At 46.1% G+C, this 18855-nt stretch overlaps 1 pseudogene; it reads left to right on the forward strand.

Annotated features, from left to right (window-relative positions):
* The first annotated feature begins 6374 nt into the window (after positions 1-6374).
* On the forward strand, positions 6375-10597 carry LOC133923181 (glutelin type-B 5-like; annotated as a pseudogene).
* Positions 10598-18855: the final 8258 nt, after the last annotated feature.

The raw sequence follows: 18855 nt of genomic DNA on the forward strand, positions 1-18855 counted from the left end.
TGACCATATGCAAAAAGACCATTTTGCCCTTTGGCCAAGACAGCCGCTCCTCCTCTTTGCTATGCTCCTCCTCTTCCCTATTCATGACACTCCCAATACTCTTACTGGTGGGCTTTGGAGCTGGGATGGCAGGAGACAGAGCTACATCGTCGAAGGATAGAGTGGCGTCGCCTTTCGAAACCCGAGCTCCTCGGCGGAGGAACCAAGGCTAGCTAGAGAGACGAGGAGTGGGACCGGGCCCGCACTGACGGAGTCAAATTGACCATATGCAAAAAGACCATTTTGCCCTTTGGCCAAGACAGCCGCTCCTCCTCTTTGCTTTGCTCCTCCTCTTCCTTGTTCATGACACTCCCAATACTCTTGCTGGTGGACTTTGGAGCTGGGATGGCAGGAGACGGAGCTACATCGTCGGAGGATAGAGTGGCGTCGCCTTTCGAAACCCGAGCTCCTCGGCGAAGGATTGCCCAAAAATGCCACTTTTGACCATATGCAAAAAGACCATTTTGCCCTTTGGCCAAGACAGCCGCTCCTCCTCTTTGCTCTGCTCCTCCTCTTCCCTGTTCATGACACTCCCAATACTTTTGCTGGTGGGCTTTGGAGCTGGGATGGCAGGAGACGGAGCTACATCGTCGGAGGATAGAGTGGCGTCGCCTTTCGAAACCCGAGCTCCTTGGCGGAGGAACCAAGGCTAGCTAGAGAGACGAGGAGTGGGACCGGGCCCGCGCTGACGGAGTCAAAATCGACAATCACGGTCAACGGCGGACGGAGGAGGAAGACGACATCGCCGGCGACGATTCCGGTGGTGGTTTGAGGCGCGATTTGTTCCTACACCTTCCTCTAGACGAGATGGACCGATTGGTGTGACATGCAGGGCGCGGAGGTGGCTGGAGCTATGCCGGCGGCGACATGCAGCGGCGGCAGCCATGGATGGCCGCACAGGTAGTAATTGCACTGCTCTGACACCGTGGTACTATACACGCTTCTTGCTCGTGCTTGCAGTTGGAGCTGTAGCCTGTAGTTGCCACTAGTCACTGCATTCATCAAGATATATCAATGGGGCTGTCAAGATCCATCGGCAAGGCAGCACGCACCAGCGCTGGTCAGTGCACGGCTGCACGCGGCCTCGACGAACACGCCGCGACCGGGTCTAGTAGGAGGTGGAAGAGGTTCAGCTTGGAGCAGCACAAGCACGAGCAGCCGCACCTCCAATGCTCTGCCGGTCGCTCCTCCCGCCACTCCCGCCGCGCCTCCTCCCAGCCACTCCTCTCTCAGAACTGGCCACTCCAGCCTCATCCATGGCTTCTTCTTGTGCTTAGCTCTGTTCTTGGAACAGTTGGAAGCTCGGGGGCCATGGTGTTCTCAGAAGCTTGCCCATGGCAGAGGAGGAAGAAGGCAGAGATGGTTGAGAGGGAGAGCTGTGGTAGGAGCCTATGAGGGGGTGGGTGAGGGGGAAGGAGAGGGCTACAGTGCAGAGCGTGGGTTGGTGAGGACGGCGACATGGACGATGTAGCGAGTGAGTGGGCGTGGAGCGCGAGCAACGACGGAAGACGCACGGCCGAAGGCAGTTGGGGTAGGAGAAGAAGAACGAGGAAGGGTAGGATGGGTATTTTGAAGGTTAACTAACAGTCAAACGTAACCGAAGTGACGGCAATAGCATTAACGAGTATAAAGTTTAACAAGTATGGCATTCGGGGGATATGTTTTTTTTCCAATGGCATATTAGAGATATGGACAGTTTCCAATGGTATGTGAGAAATTGTTCCTACTTACAATGATGTTTACCGTTCTCTCTGCAGACGACTGCAAATGTTTTCGCTCAGCTGTTTTGAGATCTTATATAACTCACCCCTGGTGTACAACAATGAAAAACTAATTAGTTTCAATCGTAGAAAACCACACTGAAAACATAGAAAAGATTATTTCGAAAAGCGCTGTAGAAAATAAAACTGGAAAATTTCTTCAGTGATTATGATTGGGCCAGCCATGAAACCCATAGACGAACTATTGTGAATAGATACAACTATTGTGAATATCCATATAACTCTTGGCCCAATTCTGTCATGGATAGACTGGCCCACCCAAGACTAACGAACTGGCCCATCAAAGTTGTTACACTCTACAAAGTAAAATGCCATACATGGTGCGACGCTCCCAACAATTAAAGTAATTTTGATTATTCGGATAATCTGATGACCCATTCAACTTTTAACATATTCGACTCGTGGCAGACAAGGTTCTATTTACCGACCGGAGCTCGGTTACCGAGCTCCGGCGGTAACCGAAAATGCGCGATAACCGCGGTTACCGGTCAAAAATTCAAAAAAAATCGAAGAAAATTCATTCGGCAAATTTTAAATTTTTGCGAAAAAATCATGTTTTTGCCCTCTCGGTAACCGAGCGGTTTGGGTCGGTTACCGAGCGGTTTGGGTCGGTTATCGAGCGATTTTCTCGCATTTTTGATTCGGTCGGTTACCAAGCTGTTTGGGTCGGTAACCGCTCGATTTTCTCGATTTATCGAGCGGTTTTATCGAATTTCAGCGCAGTTGAACAAAAAACCTAAAAAAGGGTTCAATATTGTAAAATCAATAACTAATTCATCCGAGCTTCAAATCAAGTGAAACAAATTTTGTTGGCTTCCTTGTAACATGATCTACATGATAAAAGTATTTATACTCATAAAAAAGTTCAAAATTTTCTGTGAGAAATTTTATTTGTTAAACCAAGGTAAATGCATAGTTTACTCTTTGCTAATCCAAAAATCATGAAACTAATTTTGTTAGTCTTCTTACATGATCCTATATCTTTTAAAAATATATGAACTCATGAATTAGTTATTGTAACATGCATGATTGTGTAAATGTGTTGCGACTAGATTAATTCATAACTGACCCATCACACCTTAAAAATTAGTGAAACCACTTTTATTAGCTTATTTATATTATGATTTATGTATAAAAAATAATAGTAGACATGAAAAAATTAATTACAGTGATGTTTCTTAACATATTCACTTTATGCTTGTGAACTTTGTAAAAATCATAGAGAATTTAATAAAACTCTAAATAAAGTGAAATCAATTTTAAAGATTCTCTTAAAATACTTTTTATACAAGAAAAATATGTGTTTGCATGTTACACTTTTCCTTAACGTGAGTTAATAATTGAGCCGCGCGCTTCAATTTTTTTCATTTTTTTCAAACTTTCTCCCTATAGAATATGATGCAAACGACATTATTTTTGAAATTTTTTTTCATAGAAGTTCTTAGAATTATGTCTAGTTTTTTTTAAAGATTTGTTTTTGAATTTTTTATTTTTTCGAATTTTTTGAATTCAAATTTCGGTTACCGAGCGGTTTTTGAAACCGGACCGGACCGGGAAGGTCGGTAACCGCGATTTTTGAGCAGTTACCGACGGTTTTTTAACCCTGGTGGCAGATTCACTTTATCAGCCATCTGAATTATCAAACTATCACCATATAAATTAGATTTTATTCCTCTTTCTAAAAATACTTTCAATCTTCCGCCCACAAATAAAAGAGTTAATAATGATTGTGCTCTCTTTTTTTACAACCACATGCGCGTGTTTGGAAAGTCTGATATGCACATCTCTATTTTATTATGCTATATTTTTTTATTTATTCGAATTACTATATCCTAAATTAATTTTATATATGTGAAATATACGTGCAATTACTAGTTGAGATATATGCATGACTCACAAAGTTAGAGCATCTCTAGCTATGTGGCCTTCCGGCTCGCCATGGCCAAATATGGTCGTCTTTTGGCAAAAATGAGCTCCAGCAGAGTAACTAACCGAGTAGCTATCACTGTAGATACACCATCCACTGAGAAAGAGTGACCAAATTTTTTTGCCTCATACAGCTCGCCATCCTTGTCTGTCTCTGTTCCCACGCACCTCCGCACATAGTCTTTCTTGCGCTTTTCCGTTCTCAGCTCCCATGCACCTTCTCTTGCCATTGATTATGTAATAACTGCTCTTACAACGTGTATGTTTATACAGTAACTGCTCTTACAACGCGTGTGCTTGTGTGATAACTGCTCTTACAACGCGTGTGCTTGTGTGGTAACTGCTCTTACAGAGCGTGTGCTTGTGTGGTAACTGGTTTTATAACGCGTGTGCTTGTGTGGTAACTGCTCCTACAAATTCTTACAACGTGTGTGTTTGTGTGGTAACTGTTCTTATAAATTTTTACAATGTTTGTGCTTGCGTGGTAACTATTCTTACAAATTCTTACAACGCGTGTGCTTATGTAGTAACTGCTCTTACAATGATCTGGATACATTGCTAGAATTACAACCGGATGACTGCCCATATATAGAGCGTAGATATAGCTGCTAGAAAGCCGTTTGAAAAAAGCCGTTAGAATATAGCCGTTGAATAAAATAGTCGTTGGAATAAAGCCGTTGTAAAAAACAACCGTTACAAATAAAATATAATATATGAGATATAGAGAGTGAGATTTTACTACTCCGCTAAAGTGTAAAAAATATGGAGGAAAAATCTTTTAAAATAAATAATTAAATAGAAATACGATCAATTAAATTTGACTAATATGTTAAAGTTGTTCTTATAGGCGACTATATAGAAGTGTCCGAGCAGAGTACTCTAAACAAGTTAAAAGATGTAATCCACGAGTCATGAAGTACGAATATCTAAATAAAGTGTACGAAATTCCACTATCCACGTAATAGAAACAACAAGTACATCATACTTTTGATAAAGTGTACCATTTCGTGTGGTGTAAGAGGAAAATGTGTTGTATATTGAAATGTCACAGCCTCACACGTATGTTACTGCAAAAGAACACACCTAACACGTAACTAAAGCGAAACTTTATAAGAGCGAGGACAAATAGCCTACGAGGAACAAACTCTCAAATGAATGGATAGACATCGTTTGAACAACTTCCTTTGTATTTCTCGAAGAGCAAATGATGTGCCAATGCAAGTAATGATCTTGTGCAAATAGTTTATCTCCTAGAGGCTTCTTTGGATCACAGAGCATGCATCATACGCAGTCCATTGTATATATATCCAAAGGACTCAGACGTCAACAGACTTTGTCACTACATTATATCCAAAGTCACTTTTATTGGCTATAAAAGCCACATTCTATGCCCGGGAAATCACATCGATCAATGTTCCATAAGCTTATCGAAACAGCTATGGTGACCAGGGTTAAAAAACCGATAGAACCGCTCAAAAATCGTGATAACCGACCTTCTCGATCCGGTTCGGTTTCAGAAACCGAACGGTAACCGAATTTGAATTAAAAAAATTCGAAAAAATAAAAAAATTCAAAGCAAAATCTTAAAAAAAAAACTAGACACAATTCTAAGACCTTCTGTGAATTTTTTTTTTCAAAAATAATGTCGTTTGCATCATATTCTATAGGGAGGAAGTTTGAAAAAAATGAAAAAAAATTGAAGCGTGCGGCTCAGTTATTAACTCATGTTAAGAAAAAGTTTAACATGCAAACACATATTTTTCTTGTGTAAAAAGTATTTTAAGAGGATCTTTAAAATTGATTTCACTTTATTTAGAGTTTTATTAATTTCTCTATGATTTTTACAAAGTTCACAAGCATAAAGTGAATATGTTAAGAAACATAACTATAATTAACTTTTTCATGTCTACTATTATTTTCCTACGTAAATCATAGTATAAATAAGCTAATGAAAGTGGTTTCACTAATTTTTGAGGTGTGATGGGTCAGTTATGAATTAATATAGTGGCAACACATTTATACAATTATGCATATTACAATAACTAATTCATGAGTTCATGTCTTTTTAAAAGACATAGGATCATATAAGAAGACTAACAAAATTAGTTTCATAATTTTTGGATTAGCAAAGAGTAAACTATACATTTAACTTGGTTTAACAAATACAATTTCTCACAGAAAATTTGGAACTTTTTTTATGAGTATAAATACTTTTATCATGTAGATCATGTTACAAGGAAACCAACAAAATTTATTTCACTTGATTTGAAGCTCAGATAAATTAGTTATTGATTTTACAAGATTGAGATAATTTTTGGGTTTTTTGTTGAACTTCACTGAAAATAGAGAAAACCGCTCGATAAATCGAGAAAACCGAGCGGTTACCGAGAAAACCGAGCGGTTACCGACAATACGGAAAATTCGAAAAAACCGCTCGATAAATCGTAAAAACCGCTCGGTAACCGGTCCAAACCGACCGGTTACCGAACGACTAAAATCGCGATTTTTTTTCCAAATTTCAAATTTTGCTAAATGAATTTTGTCCAATTTTTTTTTGAATTTTTGACCGGTTACCACGGTAACCGTGAATTTTTGGTTACCGAGCTCCGGTCGGTAATATAAACCATGATGGTGACTACTGCCTTCTCTCGATTTTCTTTCTATTTTTGCGTTCTTCTCCTGTGCCATGATCTACGGCCCAGCTGTTAAGCCAGGGCATGAACCCATGGCAAAGCCCTCGGCAAGGAGGTTTTAGGGGCTGTAGATTTGACAGGTTACAAGCATTTGAGCCACTTAGGAAAGTGGGTTCAGAAGCTGGGGTCACTGAGTACTTTGAAGAGACAAATGAACAATTTCAGTGCGCCGGTGTATCTCTATTCTCTCATCCGACGCGTTATGTTTCAAATCAAGCAAACACATAAATTTGTTTTATGATGCAAACTTTTACATTCTTATTTGTAGGGAGAGGTTACGTGGGATTGACTTCACCCGGTTGCCCGGAGACCCACCAGCAACAGTTCCATCAATACGATCAAAGTCAACACCAACAATATAGAGATGAGCAGTAAAAGGTTCACCAATTCAGGCAAGGGGATGTTGTTGCACTTTCCAGCTGGTGTTGCACACTGGTTCTACAATCAGGGTGACGCGCCTGTCGTCGTTGACTATGTTTTCGACATACACAACAATGCTAATCAGCTTGAACCGAGGCAGAACCGCAGAAGGCAAACTCCCTTTTTATCCAGTAGCTCGTACATGTCTTCAAACTAAACTTCATTTGGTTTCACATTATTCTTTTTTGTTCCAAATGTGTTTAGGAATTAGGAATTACTATCAGCAGGCAACAGCAAGATGGAGCAACAAGGATTTGAACAATCGTCGCAGCAACACTCTGGGCAAACTATTTTTTGTGGATTCAATATCGAGCTCCTTAGCGAGGCCTTGGGCATCAGCCTAGAGGCCGCTAGGAGGCTTCAGAGTCAGAATGACCAGAGTGGGGAAACCATTCGTGTGCAGCATGTACTTCAGATTCTGAAACCTTCTATGACCCAACAACAAGAACAGCAGGAGAGATACCAGCAAGTCCAGTATCCAAGAGGACCATACAATGGACTGGAAGAGAACCTTTGAGCGATAAAGGCAAGAATAACCATTGAGAATCCTGATTGTGCTGACACATACAACCCATGCGCCGGAAGGATCACACGCATCAACAGCCAGAAGTTCCCTATTCTTAACCTAATACAAATGAGTGCTACAAGGGTAAAAGGCAGTGCTCACAAAAACTTCATACCTTGTTTTAGTGCAAGTTTCATGATTTGTGATATAGTTACACCAATATAACTTTGCTCTTTCATTCTTATTGCAGAATGCCATTCTTTCACCATTCTGGAACATCAACGCTCACAGCGTGGTGTATATGATCCAAGGACAAGCTCGAGTGCAAGTTGTCAATAACCAAGGAAGAACAATGTTTAGTGGTCAGCTGTCAGGGGAAACTACTAATCATATCACAAAACTACACTGTTATTAAGAAAGCAGAACGCCAAGGAAGACAAACCCGAACTCCATGGTGAGCTACATCGCCGGGAAGAACTCCATCCTGCGTGCCATGCCGGTGGACGTCATCGCCAACGTGTACCGCATCTCGAGGGAGGCAGCCCGGAGCCTCAAGAACAACAGGGGAGAAGAGATCGGCGCATTTGCTCCCTGGTTTCCTCAGAAGAGTTATGGGAGCGAAGGACTCACTAGCAAGAGGCACGGGTACGATCTTGCTGGTTCGGGATTCGACCCCCAGACGTGCACCCTATTTTTACCTTCATGTAGGTCCTAAGAAGGAGACCCTGCTGTAAAAAAAAAAGAGTTATGGGAGGGACTATCAGTTCCTGGCCCAAGAAGGCCTCTCCTTAGCCGGCCTGTGAGACTTAGTTGTAGCGAGTTCCAATAATAATATATAGGCTAGCAAATAAAACACTAGAAGTGTGTTGCTTTGCGGTGGTTCTATATATATATGTATCTTGAGAGAATATAAATAAAGGTGTTAGGATCGAAATCTCAGACAAGGTGGACCTTCGCTTACGGAAATGCCGAAGGGTCCTCGAGGTGACACGTGCTTGGGATAGAACTATTTTTGATTTTTTTTACCTCTCGGGTACAGTATGGCCCTATTTATAACCCGTACTCGACCACTCCAGGCGTGGTTTACAGTTCCTACCTCCTTATCTGCTACATTTTTGGAATATTCGGGAGTATTATGGTACAATTAAGCATATTTACATAATCACAACTCTTCCCCGGGCGACTAAAGCGGGTCCCGCTATCCAATCGTGGTCTTCGGCTCCGGAAATCCGCCGAAGTCTTCTCCATTCCGTCGCCCCGAGTTGGCCTTCGGCTCCAGAGCGAAGGGCGACTGCTACCTTCGCCACTGCAGTCAATCAGAACCGCTGGCATGGACTTCGGCTTTCGGCCGAAGGATCGCCATCGACTTCGCCGACACGGGAAGCCGGGACTGCGGGCACGCCTACATCCTTCGACCTCTGGTGCTTCGTGATCTTCGCAACCTTCACCTGCAGTCCCTGAAATGAACATGTAGTGACAAGCAGGTGGGCCTTCCAGCAGACTTTGAGCTATCCTCCGAAGAGGGGGGGGGGGGGGGAGATCATCCCCAACAACAGCCCCCTACGGGTAAGGTTTATCTTCGATGAGCCGAACCTGTAGTCTTTAAGATGCATCTCAACGCCGTCCCCTTCGGCCTGTCGAAGTCTATTGGGACGGATGCACTTCGGTCAAATTGCCTATATATATTTTTTACAGTATGACCATGTGGCCCCTGGGTAACTGTATCGTTGACATGCATTTAATGCCTTCGATGTATACCGAAGCATCATTTTCCTCGTCGATTCAAGTTCCGACGCGCCTCGTTTTAACCGTTGGCCCCTTTTCTATAAATACCGCCCCACGGTCACTTGTTTTTACCACGCGTCTCTGCTCAAGCTTTCGCTCTTGTACAAAGCCTCTTACAGCCCTCTGATTCCTTCTCGGACGAAGCCCCTTACAGCTCTCTGAGTCCTTCCCTGTTCAAGGCTTCTCTGTTCATCCCAATGGCACCGAAGGCCAGGTCTTCTAGCCCAAAGACATACTGGATTGGGCAGTCTAAGGTGGACAACGAAGTGCTGGCCAGCCTCGTGAAGGAGGGATTGATCAACGATGTATCCAAAGTTTGGTTCCCCGGTAATCAGGAGACATCGGAGACTTCTGACGATGAAGCACTTGTATTCGTTCATTATTTTTGAGCGGGTCTTCGCTTGCCATGCGATGACATGGTTGTTAAAGTGCTGAAATTGTTCAAAATTTATCTTCACCAGCTCACGCCCAATGCCATAGTGAGGATGGGGCTTTTTGCTTGGGCCGCTCGGTCAAAGGGAGCGAAGGCATCAGCGAGGGCCTTCGCTGCTGCTCATCGCCTTCATCACCAGCCAAAACCAGTCTTCGCCTGGGGTGTCCAGAGTGAGGCGCATTATGGGTGTTTGAACTTTGCGTATCGCGCTAGGTTATCCACACCCGTCGTCGTATACAAGAACAAATGGCCTAGCGACTGGACGCAGTGGTGGTTCTACCACAAAGTAGATCCCAAAGAGTTTCTTGTTTCGAAGTGTGAGGAAGTAAAGGGAAACCGCGCTCCAGACGTGCGCTTGAAAGCATCTCAACAAACAGCTCTCAAAGCCTTCGCCAGGTGTGCGAAGTATCTATCCACCCGCGACCTGGTAGAGGAATTTGTAGCTGCTGGGGTGTGGCCCCTTAGCCAGGATTGGAGTATCCCGGAGTTTGGGGAGCAAGGGCCTGAGGGGCTTTGCCGTCCTCATCCTTCTGTGCACGGCTTCACGGGTATATATTTTGCTGCTATTAATTAATTTTATTTTATTTTTTTAACTTCGTTGGCACTTGCTTACCCGTCTTGATCTTTTCCAGATTCGTCGGTGTCCGAAGTCGAGGCCAAAGCTACAATGCTTGTTGGGAAATTTACACCGGGCGAAGCTCAGTTATGCGCCGAACAAGGCATTGTTCGAAGACTCAATCGAGTCTTAGAATATAGGGGCCTTTCATACCGGGAGAGGCCGAAGGCTAGCGCATTGCTGCAGGGTCCCGGAGAGGGCTCCCCGGTAGAAGACGCCGGCGAAGAGGTTCCCACGGGCACCCTGAAGAAAAGAAAACAGCCCGAGCGATCGCTGTGGGGAGGCCGGAAAAAGAAGGCCCTTGCCCTTCGGAAAAGGCCGCGCGAAGTTCCCGCCGATGTTGTCCGCGAAGATGCGTCTCCGGAGAGTTCGGCCGCGCCACGCGACGTGCCAAGGTGAGAGACTCCAGAAGGCACCCAAGATCCCCGCCCTCCGAAGTTGGGGTTTTGCTCTCGCGAGGACCTTCCCACGCTAATTTTAAGCGACGACGAGGAGGAGTTAGCGGAGACGGGAACCATCATTGAGGCTACCGCCTGGGAAACCGAGGTCGAAGGAGCCGAAAATATTGAAGTGGTAGCCTACTCTTCGCCCTCGTTGCCTTCGAGCTCCTCCTCCGGGACTGAGGCATCAACTCCAAGCACGCCCCACCGTGGCGGGAAAGGTTGATGGGCCACGGCGGGCTACTTGACGCAAAGGCCATCGTGCCCGAGGTGTTCAAGGTTTTCTCCTTTGAACCAAGCACCGGGGAGGTCAACGACGCGAAGAAGATTTTTAGTACCTTTGTCCTCCCCGAGCTTGAAATTTCGCTCGCCTGGAAGCCCGTCGGTGAACTTTTCGACGCTTCTGATGTGGCAATTGCGAAGGTATACCAGTATGTTCCATTATTATTATTATCATTTTGTCCTTATAATAATCGCTCATATCCTGCGACGTCTCAGGCTTTGCTTATATCGCGTGCCCAGCGCAAACAGGCAGAGAATTCTGAAGCCCGCGCCCAGAGTGCCGATGCGCAAATTGATATGCTGCAGTAGCGTGTTGAAAAAGCCAAAGGCCAGAAGCACAAATTTTTGCGCCGAGCAAGGGAAGCCGAGTCGCGCTTGGAGCAACTTGAGAAGGAACTCAGCGCCCTTCGCTCGGGGAAAAAAGTGGCCGAAGAGGATGTCAAATGCTTGCGCCAGAACTTGCAATCCTCTGAAGCGCAAGTGTGTGACCTGCAAGTGCTTTGCGCCATAGAGAGCGCTAAGACACAACGACTGCAAGAAGAGCTGAGCGAGGTGAAGGCTCTTTCTGAAGATGCTTTAAACGCGCTTGGGGAGCTAGAGCCGAAGGCTGTCGCTGCATGCGAAGCTATCAACAATACCTTCGAAGGTATTGGTACCTTGGCCACGCCCCCAACACTCAACATTGTCGGGCTGGGCGGTCTGATAAGTTGGATTAATGAAACCAACGGGAGCCTTCTCCCAGCCGCTCAGCTATATGGCGACTTCTGCGCGATGGTTGCCGCCCGGAGCCTTGTCCAGTCGATTGAAATGATGGGCTGCGACCATCATACCACGCTTCAAAAGTCCACCTTCCGGTACCCGACGGACATGTCCACTTCGGCCGTTACGAGGGCGTCAAAGACCACTACCCGATCGTTTACCACCAATTATTGGTGCAGACACGGTCGCGAGCTCGCTCTCTGAGAGGCGGAGATCAACCGCCAGCGAGTACGTTGCTTCATATCAATGTTTTTGTTGTGTTCTTGGTCATGCACTCTTAAGAAATATTTCTTTTGCAGGTGAAGGCGAGGGATGATCCCTCGTCTAAAGCTACAACCGCGGCGGCCGAAGATACTGGGAAGGTGGGATGACTCAGCGCGAAGCGTCATTTTGTTTATTGAGTTTTCCTTATATGATGGTGCGATGTATTATATATTGACGATGTAATATGTAATATTATATTTGTTACGAAATGTTCTCGACTTGTTGCGCTCCCTGCGCAGGTCCTCCCTTCGGACACTGCGCAGGTAGCCGAAGAGGCTGTCCCCGTTACCATGATGAGAGACAATTTTTTTGTGTCTTGGTCTTGCTGGGAATCATTTCGCCGCCGTCATCCGGATGTTAAGTTCGAGCGGTACTGGCATGCAAAGTGTAAGGCATACGATGCCATGAATACTAGGACTAAAGCATTTTGGAAATCTTTTAGCCCTTCGATATTAGTTAACCGCCGAGCTGAGCGCAACTTGTGCCGTACCGCGCGCGGAGACGTTGAGCGTAGGCCTATGCTCATTGAGCCGAAGATTGAGCTCGAAGACGACGGCGGGCTCCCACTTCGCCAGCCGTAGCTTTGCTACCGTCGTGGGCCCTCTTCGCAACTAGTTGAACACACCGGAGGCGAAGATGCCCTTCGTGCATCTCCATTGGCTTCGACTCATGTTGGGTCCCCTTTGGACCCAACCATGCATTTTAATGCAAGTCAAGGCATAGCCTTTCAATTTGCTTTTAGTCAATGGTATAAGGATTTTATTGGTCCTGACGTTGACTGCTTTGCAGAATAAAGGTTGCTTTTACAATTATTATTACTTTGCTTTTTTGGGCATTTACTTCGGCTGCCATGCCTGCTCCTGTAGCTCCCCACGCCCCATCGCAATATGCGATCCAGACTGGTTCGACGGTTCTTCTTCTGGGGCTTCGGTTAGCGGAGTCCATTCTGCTATGAAGTCCGCTAACGCTTGAGATTTCAACGATATTCTTGCCACAAAAACAACCATGAATGGGGTGACTTCCGCTACCCATTTCGCCATTCTTCTTATAGCTTCTCTGTTCTCAAACATGTCGTGAAGGGGCAGGGAGGTTGGTACTGTAATCTTGTGAGCTGTGAAGTAATGGTGAAGCTTGCGAGATGCCATGACGAGTGCATATGCTACTTTTTCCAGTTCCGTATAGAGCCTCTTCGGGCCTGCGAGAGCTTCTGACACATAGTATATTGGGAACTGTCGTAATTTGTTGTCTTCGTGTCTTTTCTGCACGAGTACAACGCTCACTGCCGAAGGGGATGCCGCTATGTATAACAACAAATCTGCGCCTGGATCGGGGCTGGAAAGTGCTGTGAGCTTCGTCAGATAGTTTTTCAATTCATCGAAGGCTTCTTGTTGCTCCGCGCCCCATCTGAATGGGTCGGAGCTTTTCAACATTTTGAAGAAAGGTAGACTTCGCTTTGCAGATTTTGCAATGAACCTGTTTAGTGCCGCCAACCTCCCTGCCAAGCGTTGTGCTTGCTTTCTGTTTTGTGGAGGTTTCATATCTATTATCGCCTGTATCTTTTGGGGTTCCACTTCGATGCCTCTCTTCGACACCAAGAACCCTAATAGCCTTCCGGATTGTACTCTGAAGGCGCACTTTTCTGGATTCAATCTTAGTCCCGCCCTTCGCAAGCTTCCGAATGTTTCACGCAGGTCTTCGAGATGTTGGCTTCTTTTGGCACTTTTGACCACTATGTTGGCTTCTTCTAGCACTGTTTGCACCAACCTGGTGAAGGTTACGCCAGCATTTTGGAGTCCGAAGGGCATCCTCACAAAGCAGTATATGCCGAAGGAGGTCCTGAAACTCGTCTTCTCCTCATCTTCCTTTGCCATCCAGACCTGGTGGTACCCCGAGTATGCATCTAGGAAACTTAACATCTCACAACCAGTCGCGGAATCCACCAGCTGATCAATTCTAGGTAATGGGAAATCATCCTTCGAACAAGCCCTGTTCAAGTCTGTGAAGTAGACGCACATTCTCCACTTTCTGTTGCTTTTCTTGACTAACACTGGGTTAGCTAGCCACTCTGAGTGCAACACTTCACGTATCACTCCGGCATCGAGCAGCTTTTTTACCTCAGCCTTTGCTGCTTCTTTCCTTTCACTCGAAGCTTTTCTAAGCTTTTGCTTCCTTGGCTTCGCACCAGGATCTACATTTAAGCTATGCTGAATGATTTCCCTACTTACTCCTTGTAGGTCCTTCGGAGACCAAGCGAAGGCATCCTCATTGCTGCGGAGAAACATTATGAGTTGTTGCTGATCCTCCTCTGGGGCCTCCGCTCCTATGGTGACTTTTTTTATCTGGTTTTTCTTGATGTAACGGTACTATTTTAGTTGCTCCCTCCGTTACAGCCTTCGCTGCTTTGTTCATCTTTGGCTGGATATCGCTCTCCTCTTGATTTGCCGAAGGTTCCATCACCATGTGGACATTTCACCGTCCTGGAGTGATTCCCACTTCGATTCGTCGGGCCACTCGCTGGTCTCCAAGCACCGTTATGACGCCTTCAGGACCAGGCATCTTCATGCACAAATACACGTGGTGCGGTATTGCTCCGAATGTGTTCAAGACTCCCCTACCAAATATCGCATTATATGGGTAATTAATGTCAACCACATTGAAGGTAATATCTTCCGTCCGGAAATTTGTCCTTTCGCCAAACGACATTGGGATTGTTATCTTTCCCAGAGCATTGATTGCATTCCCGCCGAAGCCTAGCAATGGTGATCCAGCTTGATACAGGTCGCTTCGACGTTGACCCATTTTGTCGAAGGCATCCACGAAGATGATATCCGCTGAGCTTCCTCCATCTATCAAGATTCTATGCACTTCGTTTCTCGAGATGTTTGCTGTGATAACGAAGGCATCTGTGTGTGGGTAATCTAAGACCCTCATGTCCTCTTGTGAGAATGTAATAGGAACGGTTGACCACCTTGAATGAATGTACGTTGGCTCCACCCCGACGTGGTTGACCCTTCGCATGTATTCTTTCCGCTGTCTCTTAGATTCTGTCTGTTGGTTAGATCCCCCTGAGATAGCCAACACCACATTGTATCCACGATTTACCGTGTTCACGGACTTACTGCTCTCTGGTGGTGCTTCTATCGTAGGCCTTGGTGGTGGCGGAGGTAGCTCCCCTTGGAGGGTCAGTTGCCTCGTTTGATCCAGTTGAGCCGAGGCTGCATGTGCATATTGTGGTGCCAGCATCGGTCACCACTGGTTGGCAAACGTCATGCTCGGATTGGGGTTTTCCCACGCTTTGCTTCTCCTGAAACTTGTTGCGTGGTGTATGGTTCTTGCTTCATCGAAAGATTGCTTCGCCAAGCTGTCTTTCATGGCCACGACCTGCGGACACTGCTTGGTCCTGTGGCCGGCTCCTTCACCATGCAGCTCGCAGTAAAACATGGCCGGGTCCTGCGGGACTCGTCCACCTCGGCCCCCACGGCCCCTTCCTCTACTGGTTCGGCCTCCTCGAATAGCCGCACTCTGAGCTTCGCCTGCCACTTGGGCCAGAGTCTATCTGGTTGACTTCTTTTTGCCTTGTATAGTCAGATGCTTCGCATTTCTTCGCATGCCGCAATCTGTCTCTAGGGTTGCTAGTGCCTGCCTCTCTGGCCAATGTATTTGTTTTTACTACTTTGGAGGCTACCATTTTATTTTTCCTTCGAAGATGATCGAGCTCAGATCTCGCGTATTCTTCCATCTTATTGAGCAGCTCTTGTACACTCCCGGGTCTTTTTCTTGTAAGCTTTCCTGCTAATAATCCCTCTCTAATGCCCTGTATTGCCGCATCGATGATTGTGTCTTCGCTCAGCCCCTTCTCTTGGCAACGTATGTGCACGAAGCGGCGCATGTAGCTCTGCAATGTTTCTGTTGGCTGCTGCTTCAATGCGAAGAGGTCACTCGCGGTGATCTTGTCTGCCCGATTTCCCTGAAAGTTGCTGTACAGGGCATTACGCAATTGCTCCCATGAGTATATGGATCCCGGGGGCAACACGGAGTACCAATATCTTGCTATCCCTTTTATAGCCAATACGAAGGCCTTCGGCAATGTTGCGCCGTCTCCTCCGGCAGACTCGACAGCCGCTTCGAAGCTCATCATAAATTCCCTTGGGTCTGACTCCCCGTCAAACATTACTACTCTGGGCATCTTGAAGCCCGGTGGCCATGGCTGGTTCTGCAGCTCCATGGCTAGCGGAGATTCTGGGTCTCCCGCGGACGACCGCCGTCGAAGGTCCTGCGAAGTTCGTGCCATGTCACCGTGCAGCGTCACTTGGCGAGACATTCCTTCCGCTCGATGTATCATTCAATTTCCTCTTGCATTTTTCCAATGTTTTCCTATCTTCCTCTGCCCGTCTGCGATATTCTGCAGCTTTTCGGCTTGCTGCTAGACTATCTAACATGCGCTTCTTCTGCGCAATCTGCCTTTCCAGCTCTTCGGCCTCTAGCCTGGCTGTCCTTTCCTCCTGTGTTTCATCTTCGTTTTCATATTCTGCGAAGTCATCAAGGTCTTCCCACTCTTCGTCTCGCACCTTCCCCCCTTCTTTTGTCGAAGGCTCGAAGTGTGCGCGATCGCTTGTTTTCGTGACCTGCACCGGCTCTGTATTTATATGGATGGCTTCTTCGTGTCTGTCATCATTGCCTCCTGGTGGCGCTACTTCAACGCCGTAGCATTGCTCGTGTCCGCCCGAAGCTCCGCCGGCCGAAGCATTGCTTGACCGTGGCAGCGCCGAAGGGGGTCTTTCGACCGAAGCCCCGGCCCCAGCTGAAGGTTCCAGCAACGCCTCCACTGTACCAGTTGGCTTCGTCTTCTTCTTAGGTGGCATGGCTTCGATGGGTTCGATCCCCGCGGACGGCGCCAACTGTTGGGACCGAAATCCCAGACAAGGTGGATCTTCGCTTACAGAAATACCGAAGGGTCCTCGGGGTGACACGTGCTTGGGATAGAACTATTTTTGATTTTTTTTACCTCTCGGGTACAGTATGACCCTATTTATAGCCCGTACTCGACCACTTCAGGCGTGGTTTACAGTTCCTACCCCCTTACCTGCTACATTCTTGGAATATTCGGGGGCATTATGGTACAATTAAGCATATTTACATAATCATAACTCTACCCTGGGCGGCTAAAGCGGGCCCCGCTATCCAGTCATGGTCTTCGGCTTCGGAAATCCGCCGAAGTCTTCTCCATTCCGTTGCCCTGAGTTGGCCTTTGGCTCCAGAGCGAAGGCCGACCGCTACCTTCGCCCACTGCAGTCAATCAGAATCACTGACATGGACTTCGGCTTTCGGCCGAAGGATCGCCATCGACTTCGCTGACACGGGAAGTCGGGACTGCAGGCACGCCTACATCCTTCGACCTATGGTGCTTCGCGATCTTCGCAACCTTCACCTGCAGTCCTTGAAAGTGACAAGCAGGTGGGTCTTCGAGCTATCCTCCGAAGAGGGGGGGGGGGGGGAGATCATCCCCAACAAAAGGCTTACGATAATTTTGCGTTCCTTACATTTGCAATTACTTGGTGCAGAAATAAATTGCTCACTTAGGTGACATCCATTCCGATAAGTTTTATGTACCATCCCATCCAATTAACAGAAATGCTTTCGCTCTTTGTCGTTAGAAAAGAAAAACTTTCACTATCTTCCCTGTTGTTGTCATTCACCTCGATCGGATTCTGCAGATCAAGGACGCAACATGTTCTAGAAACATGGTGTTCAGACGCTATCTTCCCTGCTGCTGTCAGCTTGGACGTGCTGTAGCCGGCGTTCAGAAGCTACACGGTGATAAACATGGCAAGGAAACATGGTTACTATCATCTCGCCGTAGTCTAAACATGATCCGCACCTCAAACACAAACTTAAAAAGTACTTACTGAGCCACTAAACTGCGGCCGCTCGACGCGCTCTCCGAAAGGGAACACCGACTACTTATTATTGCCGCGCGCGAAAACGTTGGCCGTGTAAAAACTCAGAGGTGCAGAAGTTTGGGTGAACGCCGTGCATCTTCCTGGCCGGCGGCTGCATGTTAAATAGGCAAAGAAAATCCCTTTGCATGGATTACAGATATACAAGGAATAGATATGGCTGGTTAAAATTTACAACAAGAAAATCTATCATTCCTTATATAACAACTACCTATACCAGCCATATCTTATACCATGTATATAAGAGAGATTACAAAAATCTGATTCTATCTAACAGCCCCTCTCAATCATAACCGAGCTAGGTTAAGATTGTGTTTGAAATTTTCTAACTGTCGCACAGTCAATGCCTTGGTGAAGCCATCTGCAACTTGATCTGCTGAAGGAACAAAATCAATCTCCAGTAATTTTCTTGTTACTCGTTCCCTAACAAAATGATAATCCACTTCAATGTGTTTCGTTCGAGCATGAAAAACAGGGTTAGCAGAAAGATATTTTGCCCCAATATTATCACACCATAGTCTAGCTGCAGACGGACATTGTATATCAATTTCTACCAACAAAGTTTGAATCCACATTATCTCGGCAGTAGCATTTGCAAGAGCCTTGTATTCTGCCTCAGTGCTAGACCTTGAAACTGTTGCTTGTTTGCGTGCACTCCACGAGACCAAGTTAGATCCAAGAAAGATAGCAAAACCTCCAGTAGACCTTCTGTCATCTATAGATCCTGCCCAATCTGCATCTGAAAATCCACTAACAAGCAATGACTTAGACTTGCTAATCTTTAGTCCAATCTTAGTGGACTGCTTTAAATACCTCAATATCCTCTTTACGGCAGCCCAGTGTATCACTGTAGGAGCATGTAAATATTGACACACTTTGTTTACAGAAAAGGCAATGTCAGGTCTTGTAAGGGTTAAATACTGCACCAACTATACTCCTATACTGTGTTGCATCT

Source organism: Phragmites australis, chromosome 6 (genome assembly GCF_958298935.1).
Source record: "Phragmites australis chromosome 6, lpPhrAust1.1, whole genome shotgun sequence".
Taxonomy (NCBI): domain Eukaryota; kingdom Viridiplantae; phylum Streptophyta; class Magnoliopsida; order Poales; family Poaceae; genus Phragmites; species Phragmites australis.